The sequence below is a fragment of the Diplotaxodon limnothrissa genome, linkage group LG18 (assembly GCF_057381915.1).
Source record: "Diplotaxodon limnothrissa isolate DT_005_m linkage group LG18, D_limnothrissa_male_GT1.1, whole genome shotgun sequence".
Taxonomy (NCBI): domain Eukaryota; kingdom Metazoa; phylum Chordata; class Actinopteri; order Cichliformes; family Cichlidae; genus Diplotaxodon; species Diplotaxodon limnothrissa.
Window position 1 is genome coordinate 13,268,779 of NC_140613.1, and position 8,900 is coordinate 13,277,678.

Here is an 8,900-nt window from a genome sequence, read left to right on the forward strand (position 1 = left end):
GGCAACGGAGAATGAGAAGGGAGAAAGCAGATCGTTGAGTGAAGCGGATGAACCAGCATTAGTTTGTAAAAATGGTGCCACTTCAGTGATGTGGAACTGGTTTGGTGTTTGCCCGTCAGATACAGTACAAAGCAAATTTTTTGTAGAACATGCAAGCGGGCCGTCATTATTGCCGTATTTGTTGGACTAAGGCGCTCATAAATCTGGGAGTAATCTGGGTCCTAAACTCAGTCCACTTAAAGTCAAACCAACACTGCAGCATCACTGATTAGGTGGAAACTAACAAGCTAACTTCCTGCTAACTTCGAACTCCATTAAATTTAATAAATTCTGTTTTCATGGATGCCTGGATGTTAAACTTAATTGTTACACCTGGTGAAGCAGCAACGGTGATCCTTTTATTAAAGATGAAAGAATTTAGGCAGATTTTAAGTCTAAGTGATGCCGCAGTGTTTGTTTGACTTTGGGACCTTAAGCAGAGTTTGAACTCTGTTTACTCCGCAAAGCTTCTGACAACGGTAGCCATAATGCTCCGACAATCCATCAAGCGGTGCAGCTTCGTAGCTCACCAAAGTTGTACTAAAACATTTTTTGAGAGATTTTTGAGCACCGTGTACCACACAAAATCGGTTCGAGGTCAGTAAGCACAACCAGAATTGATACATAAGGTGTGTAACCGATGTGTTCCTGCGTTGTGTCTGACAAAGAAAGGTAAAAGAAAGAAAGACCTCCAAGTAAATAACTTGCCTGCTCCAGCTCCTATGACCAAATACAACAGTGGGGGAGAGGGTTAGCTCAACCCATCACAACTTCCAAGCTAGCCAGAATTATATATTAATGCTAGTGTTAACGGCGCCTAAAACACATTTATGACACACGCATACTACACATTTATAGCATCTAACAAAAACAGGCACAATGATGACAATAATTGAACTAAAATCACAATCAGAAGCATCAGGGTGGATAAATATACATTATATGATCGCTTTACAGTGTTGGGAAAGAAATTACACCAACCTCTCCCACGGGGGAATTGTAGAAAACGGGAGAGGCCAAAGGGGTACACTGGGGGTGTCTAAATTCATGGAATGCATCCTCCTGAGGCCGCATTTGTAGGCCGATTACATCACAGTGACGCGACAAAGGCTGTCCAAATTCGTAGACTCCTCTAAATGCAGCCAACAAATGTATCTGTCACGGTTTGCCGCTGCAAGCCGTGTGGAGTTGGAGAAAGGACCCAAAAGGCGGCAGCTCTGGTGCAGGTGAGTATTTATTTACAGGAGTGGGTACAAACAGCAATGGTGGGTGAACATGAAACCGGAAACCTAAACTGGGTAAAACTAGCAAAACAAGCCAGAAACGAAGATGCAGGGAGGTCCGAGGAAATACATACGGAGAGACGCAGGGAGACGAGGGGAAACAACACAGACAAACCAGCAACTACTATGACAGAATACACAACTTAAATACACTCAGAGAACACAGGGAGATTACACACGGAGATTACACACAGGTGGGGAACACAGCTGGGAGTGATTAACGTGACGAGACTAGGGAGGCAAACTGAAAACACTCACATAGGACGCAGACCTTCACAATAAAACAGGAAACACATACACGCAATGACATAACACACCAACTTAACACAGACTGGGGGACACAGAACATAGGAACATGAACCATGAAACAGAAGAGTACAAACACCCAAGGTAACCAAAACCACAGAATACTAATAAACTAAACATAAACACGGAGTCACAGACTCCGGACCATGACAGTATCCTCCTTTTCCTTTTCCATCATTTGAAGGATGGGTCGTGTATATCCTTCATGGCTCACCATGTCCCAGAATTCATAGCAAGGCCCAGCCAATTCCAGTTTTCAACAATGGCGGCCGCTACTAAGCTTTTAATATTACTCTTATTACTCTTTCCAGGTCACAAAACAAACTTTTAGCAAATTTTCAGGCGAGAATGTAGCTGTGTAAACTTCAAATATCTGCTTGGTTTATCAAGCTCTCACATATTTGCAAAAGTGCTCCGACGTATTCGGAGACGTCCGTTATCCACCAGCTTGATAGCTAGCCAGGAGCTCGAGGGTTACTAGAGCCGCTGAGAATGGCACAACTCCAGGCACGTCATTTTCAGATCACTGCAGTCTTTCGCTACTCAGGTTAAACGTAATATATGTCACTTAGATAAACTAAAATTGTCATTGTTTGGCTTTTTTCAGTGTTTTATTTCATTTGTGAGTAAATCGGTTTGGCTGAGATTAAAGTTATTAGATTAGATTAGATAAAATAAAACTTTATTAATCCCCCAGGTGGGTTCCTCCTTGGTTTTCACTCAGCTGAGTAAACGTCAAACAGAAAACTGATTAAACAGAAGTGTGAGATGGTCGAGAATTTACACCAGTGTCCTGTTATATTTTAGATAGCAAGGAGCAGACGGCTGAGTTTATTAAACTCCCTCGAGACAGTGGTGACGCTAATCAGAAGGCTAGACTGTCCAATTTCACAGCCATTTACTTCCGGCCTACCCGACCTTCTGAGGACCCGGCTCACGTAGACCGCGCAGGCTGGGTCTTCAGGAGGATGCAGCCCAAGAATTTGAACACGACAACTGTATTTATACGGTTGCACCAAAGAAGAAGAAGAAAAAATGAGGAGATGCTCTAACTGATAATGAATATAACTACAAGGCTTGGAGAAGAACACATTTTGTGTAATTATAACAATATGTAATCTATGACCGGGTTACGTTAAGGTGCACTGTCGATTTTTGAGAATACTAAAGTGTGCCTTATAGTCCAGAAAATACGGTAGTTTCTAAATGCCGAAACCCTGTTTGTGCTGTTAAAACCATTGCTTAATCTGGGTATTTGAGAAAGGGAATAGATGCCAGAAAAGAGATACATGAAAAGATGTTTTTATGAACTCTGATATATTTGAGATTTGAAAAACTGCAGTGATTGTTCCAATTATATATATATATCAGGGGTTTTCTTACTGTGGTAGCAAAGCTTCATATATTATCACAATGTTGTGCTAGAAAGATTGATAGCAAAACAGGAACTGAAAATGCTATGACAGACGTTTGGGAAGAATTTAAGAGCAAACATCTGACTGTTTCCATCCCTAAACAGGATATTGTGTTGCTTCATTCAAGATGGACACAGTGTTCTAACTTGCCACAGCATTCTTTTCTCTCAATCTCACAAGAGATCTTTGCCTACTTCTGTTCATGACAGTGTTACTAGTTTAATGTATTTGTTTCTTTTATTTATTTTTAATATGTCTTTGCCATGCCATGTCATGTCACAGATGGCTTAGTTTTTGATTAATTCTATTTATAATATAATATAATATAATATAATATAATATAATATAGAGGCAGCACGGTGGCACGGTGGTTAGCACTGTTGCCGCACAGCAAGAAGGTCCTGAGTTCAATTCCACCATCAGGCCGGGGTCTTTCTGTGTGGAGTTTGCATGTTCTCCCCGTGTTTGCGTGGGTTCTCTCCGGGTACTCCGGCTTCCTCCCACCGTCCAAAGACATGCAGCTTGTGGGGATAGGTTAATTGGATAATCCAAATTGCCACTAGGTGTGAATGTGTGAGTGAGTGTGAATGGTTGTCTGTCCCTGTGTGTTAGCCCTGCGACAGACTGGCGACCTGTCCAGGGTGTACCCCGCCTTTCGCCCTATGACAGCTGGGATAGGCTCCAGCGCCCCCCGCGACCCTGAAAAGGATAAGCGGAAGCGAATGGATGGATAATATAATATAATTGGCCTAATCATTTGATTCAGGTGTGTTGACCCAGGGTGAGATCTCAAGGCCGGAGTTGCCCACCCCTGCTCTAGGCTCTCATGCTTCTGCCAACCTGGTTTCCACTTCTCATTTATCGTTGGATTTTGTTAGTCTTTGTCTGTCAGTATACCTTAAAGGAAATAGTTACAGTCACTGTACAAAACTGAACAAAACATTTCACCACCAGGTGACAGTGTTTCATGAGAAAGCATTAGTGTAGCTGCCCTTTAGTTAAAAAAAAAAAAAAAAAAGCAAGAATACATGCTCCTCATGAATTCTCCCTCTTTTTTTCACGTATGCGCTTTGTGTATTCTTTACAGAGCGAACAAAGGCTCAGGTTCTATTGTGTAAGCCTTCCTACCCGCCATGGGTACAGGTCCTACTATTTGTCATTGTTTTGAAGAGGCTGGGACTCATTCTTCACGTGTATGTGAATGTCAGCTTCAACTTGAACATCTATCTTATCTTTGTAAAAAAAAATTAAAAACAAATTCATCCAAGCACTAATTTTTCCTTAATTTTTGAATTTTATCTGTGAAGTAATGATTGACAACAAGTCAATGATATGTACAATGTAAATTAAATGATGAACGCTATTTTGGTTCAAAATCAGTCATTATGCTCCATGCTGCTGTTATTTAGAGTTGTGATTTCTCCTTTTTTCTCCTTACACAACTTGCATGTTGAGCTCGCAAGAGACAGCTGAAGTGAGATATTAAATGTAATTAATGAAAAATGTTTCATTAAATGTTCATTAACCAGATGCTAATGAATGAGACACACCCAGAACAGCTAACTGAAGGCCAAATGGGCCTGATCCCCAAGGATTCCACAGAAGGGACCTATCCCATCCAACTATCAACCAATAACCTCCCTCAGTACCACATGGACGATGCTGTCACGCCTGTACATGGATCAATACATGAGTGGGGTAGATAAGGAAAAGGCAAAAACACCATAGGGGCAAAATACCAGCTACAGGTAAAAAGATCACTCGCTTGAGTCTGTAAGACCCGTGCACCACCTGAATTGACTACAAGAAATTGAATTGAAGTGAATTGCCTCACGCATGGATCCTGGAATGCCTAAAACTATATAAGATCAACAGGGATATGGTGAACAACACTGGCCAACTTCAAGCCTATAGCACAAGTCATCATGCAGGATTTACCAAGGAGATGCTTTGTCCACCACTCTGGGACTGTATGCCAAGCCGGAGGAAGGAGCATACATTCATTGTTATTGCATGCATTGTGTTTTAATCCTGCAGCTTATCACACATTTGATTTCCATGTATGAAAACTGCAAGTGTCCAGATTCAGGACAGACTCAGAAACACAGTGCTGCAGATCATCTGTGATCATCTCTGACGGAGAGCTGATGGGACGGAGGCTGTCCACCCCTGATAATACACCAGGACAAACTCAGCAGTGTGTAAGGAAGAGGAGGTCATGGTCCGTGGGAGCAATCATGCGGGGAGTGTTTCGGGATCGCTCTTTGGCTACGCCCTGGGCCAGGGCCACCAGCGTCACACCTGAATTCCATCGACAGGCAATCACAGGAGGAATACTTCAGGCAGCATGGTCTGCTGCTCAACGCCAGTCTGTTCAGTCACTCTTAGTGGTAACTAACTGCTCTGTACCCATTTTGGTTTTTTGCTCGGGTTTAATTCTACTCCCTTGTGCTCAGGTCTCCGTCCTGCTCGCTGGAAATACTACCTGCCTGTTCACCTGCCTGTCCTCCTGCCTGCCCTGCATGCTGGATAACACTCTCTGTCAGTTCATCCCTCTAGATTCTCCCACAGTTAAGTAATTGTTTCCTCTTCTGTTGCAGTTTTCCCACAGTCCCAATCATGGCTTCTCTCGGCACTGACCTCCATATTTGCTCCGTTTCCTCTGGCCTGAATTTAAATTTCACTTTCATAGTTTGCTATTGTTTTCTCATACAAGAAACACCAGGTCTCTGTGGCTTTTAAACCCCAAAACATGCTGTGCCAAAAATTGGTCCACCCCAAGGATCGGGTCCCCGACACAAACAGAGTAACATAGTGTGCGCTGTTAAGTGCCAGGAGGATTGCCAGGATTTATACATCGGGGAAACCAAACAACCTCTGGCGAAGCGGATGGCACAACACAGAAGAGCTACCTCGTCAGGCCAGGACTCTGCAGTCTATTTACACCTACAGGCCAGTGGACACTCTTTCAATGATGAGGATGTACACATCCTGGACAGGGAGGAACGCTGGTTTGAGCATGGAGTCAAGGAGGCCATTTATGTGGAAAGGGAAAGACCATCTCTGAATCGAGGAGGGGGCCTAAGGGTACATCTTTCGCCATCTTACAATGCTGTGATTGCAGCCATTCCCCAACTCTCTGTGAATGGTACTCATGGTCTTTGATCAGTGGGTTTTGGTCAGTGGTTGTTGATCAATGGTCATGAGAATTTGCATAATTATAATTAAGGAACTGACCTCCCAGTCCATTGTTCCTTCAGTGGTGCTAGTTTCAGTCATTATGCAAATGTACTGTTTATAAGATTGGGGAAACCTGCAGTCAGCTGAGACTGAAGAAGTCACTTGGATGATGACGAAACGTTTCTCCCACAAAACGCTACGTCCAGATGAACAGAATCAACTTTTGGAGACATACATGAACTAAACTTTGTATATAGTTTGCTGCTTAATTTGTTTTGAGTCTGTTTCTGGGTCCAGTAATTGTGAGAACATCGGCTCATGACACAGTATCAGTCAGAAATAAGAGCTTCCTCTTTTTGAAGAACAATTAATCAGTGCAGCAAGTCATTCTATTTACAGTCAACTCTGACATGATCAAATGCATAGTACGTCACTTCTGATCATGAGAGTAGGGTTGCTAAACAGGAAAAAAAAGGTAAAAGAACTGTGCACTGTAAAAGAAAATCCTAATATAAAAGTATTTTACTGTGTATTTTACAGTTTTGTACTGTTCTTCTAGAATATCATTAAATTTACATCAATAGACTGTGATTTCACATTTCAAATGTAAATTAACGTAAAATCACTGTAATGTAATAAAACATAATTTTCTTGTTTTTTAAATGTATTTGTCTGTACATATGCATATTTAGATTGTTAAAATACATTCACAAATGTATCATAATTTCACAAATATTTTTCCGTTATTTGAAAGGTTGAACTGTTAAATTCAAATGTAAAAAATGTGGAAAAATATAAAAAATGAGTCTTATAAACTTTTTTTACATCAAATAATAATAATTATTATTGCTATTTAGGGCGATCGTGGCTCAAGAGTTGGCAGTTTGCCTTGTAATCAGCAGGTTGCCGGTTCGAGCCCCGGCTCGGACAGTCTCGGTCGTTGTGTCCTTGGGCAAGGCACTTCACCTACCACCTACAGGTGATGGCCAGAGGGGAATTATAAAGTGGAATTGTAAAGCACTTTGAGGGTCTCAAAAAGTGCAATATGAATGCAATCCATTATTATTTAAACCAACTGTTAACTGTACATTTAAGTATTATTATTCATATTGCCGCATTCATTGACCTTGTTTATAGGTAATTTCATTGTTTAATCACATTAAATTGTTCCTAATTTAATGTTTAAAAGCACTTGAAAAAGGCAAAATCCCATGTAAAATTAGGGCAACAAATTGTATTTTCATTACTGGAAATAACCATATTTTTATGAGTTATTTTCTGTTATTTTACGGTATTATTTTGGCGCCCCAGCTGCTGGAATATTACTGTTTTTTTAAGATGTTTTTTCTAACAGTGTGAGCAGAGGATTTTCTAACAATTTCACAGTGTTTTTACATACAGTAGTTCACCCATTTAAACTTATCGTCATACGGGTGCCTTATAAGGCATAGGAGAAAAAGACCTAATTGAAAGTCTAAATCCAGGCAGTTTACATCCTTACATGACAAACTATTTGCAGCTGAAGAGATTCATATATCATATATCTTTTTTTACGTGTGTTTTATTATCATGCTCATTCAAGCCATTTTGATTTTTTTTTATTGCATTACGCGTCATGCATCATTATGCATCATTATGCATCATTAGTCTTGACATTACATACAGTTGTGGTTATTACAACAGAAAACCAGAGCTGTTTTGAAACTTCCTATGTGTGTCATCCTTTGTTGGCCTCTATACTTCTTATGCATGTAGATTCAGGGAAACGTAGGACTATATAAAAAATATAGCTAGCTCAAAGGGTTTTCTATTATCAGACATTTTAAATGTTGAAACAGTTTTATTAAGCAGGTATTTTGATAACTGCATTAAACATATAAGCCTTAACATCACCGATGCAGAACTTGGTGATCAGAGCTTGTGGCGAATTCAGTGAAAAAACTAAGTACGAACACAAATTCTAGATTAAACAAACAAACAAACAAACAAACAAACAAACAAACAAACAAACAAACAAACAAACATAATTTAGAGTGATATTTTAAAAAAAAAACTTCATAATTTTCCACTTTAACAAATTCTGACTGTCAGAATAATGAAAGCTTAATTTTTGCAATTATTACCCTATGCTTGGAGTTGCCAATCATAGCAGCTGTGGATCATGTTTTGCTGTGCTTAAATCACAATTTGAATCCCTGTATCCTTCTAACACAATTGGTAAATCATAATGTTGAATTAAATCAAAGCGCTAAATCAAGGTCCTGAAGAGTCAGCTGAATGGGGAAAAACAAGATCTGAGGATAAGCACAACTGGATCATAAGATGCACTTATGAGTGGAAATCCCAATCTTCTTGATTCCTTACTCTAGCATGGCAAAAATTAGCAGAGAAAAAAACAAAAAATACAAAACCAAAGGTTCACAGTCTGAGCAGTGGCTCATTCCGCTGGTACTAAATATGATCCCTTTTAATCCAGCTATACAGCTATATATGAATACTTTATTTTACTCCCCCACCCCCCCTTTAAAACTCTGTTTGCTAACAACAATTAACTTAATTCAACTTCTTTTTACTAAATCATACATTTTTTTGAGTTAAATCTCCCTCCGTCCTACTTCTCTTGACTACAGGGAAAATGTCTACATTTTTGTTTCTTTGGATAAGCTAGAAAATCAGT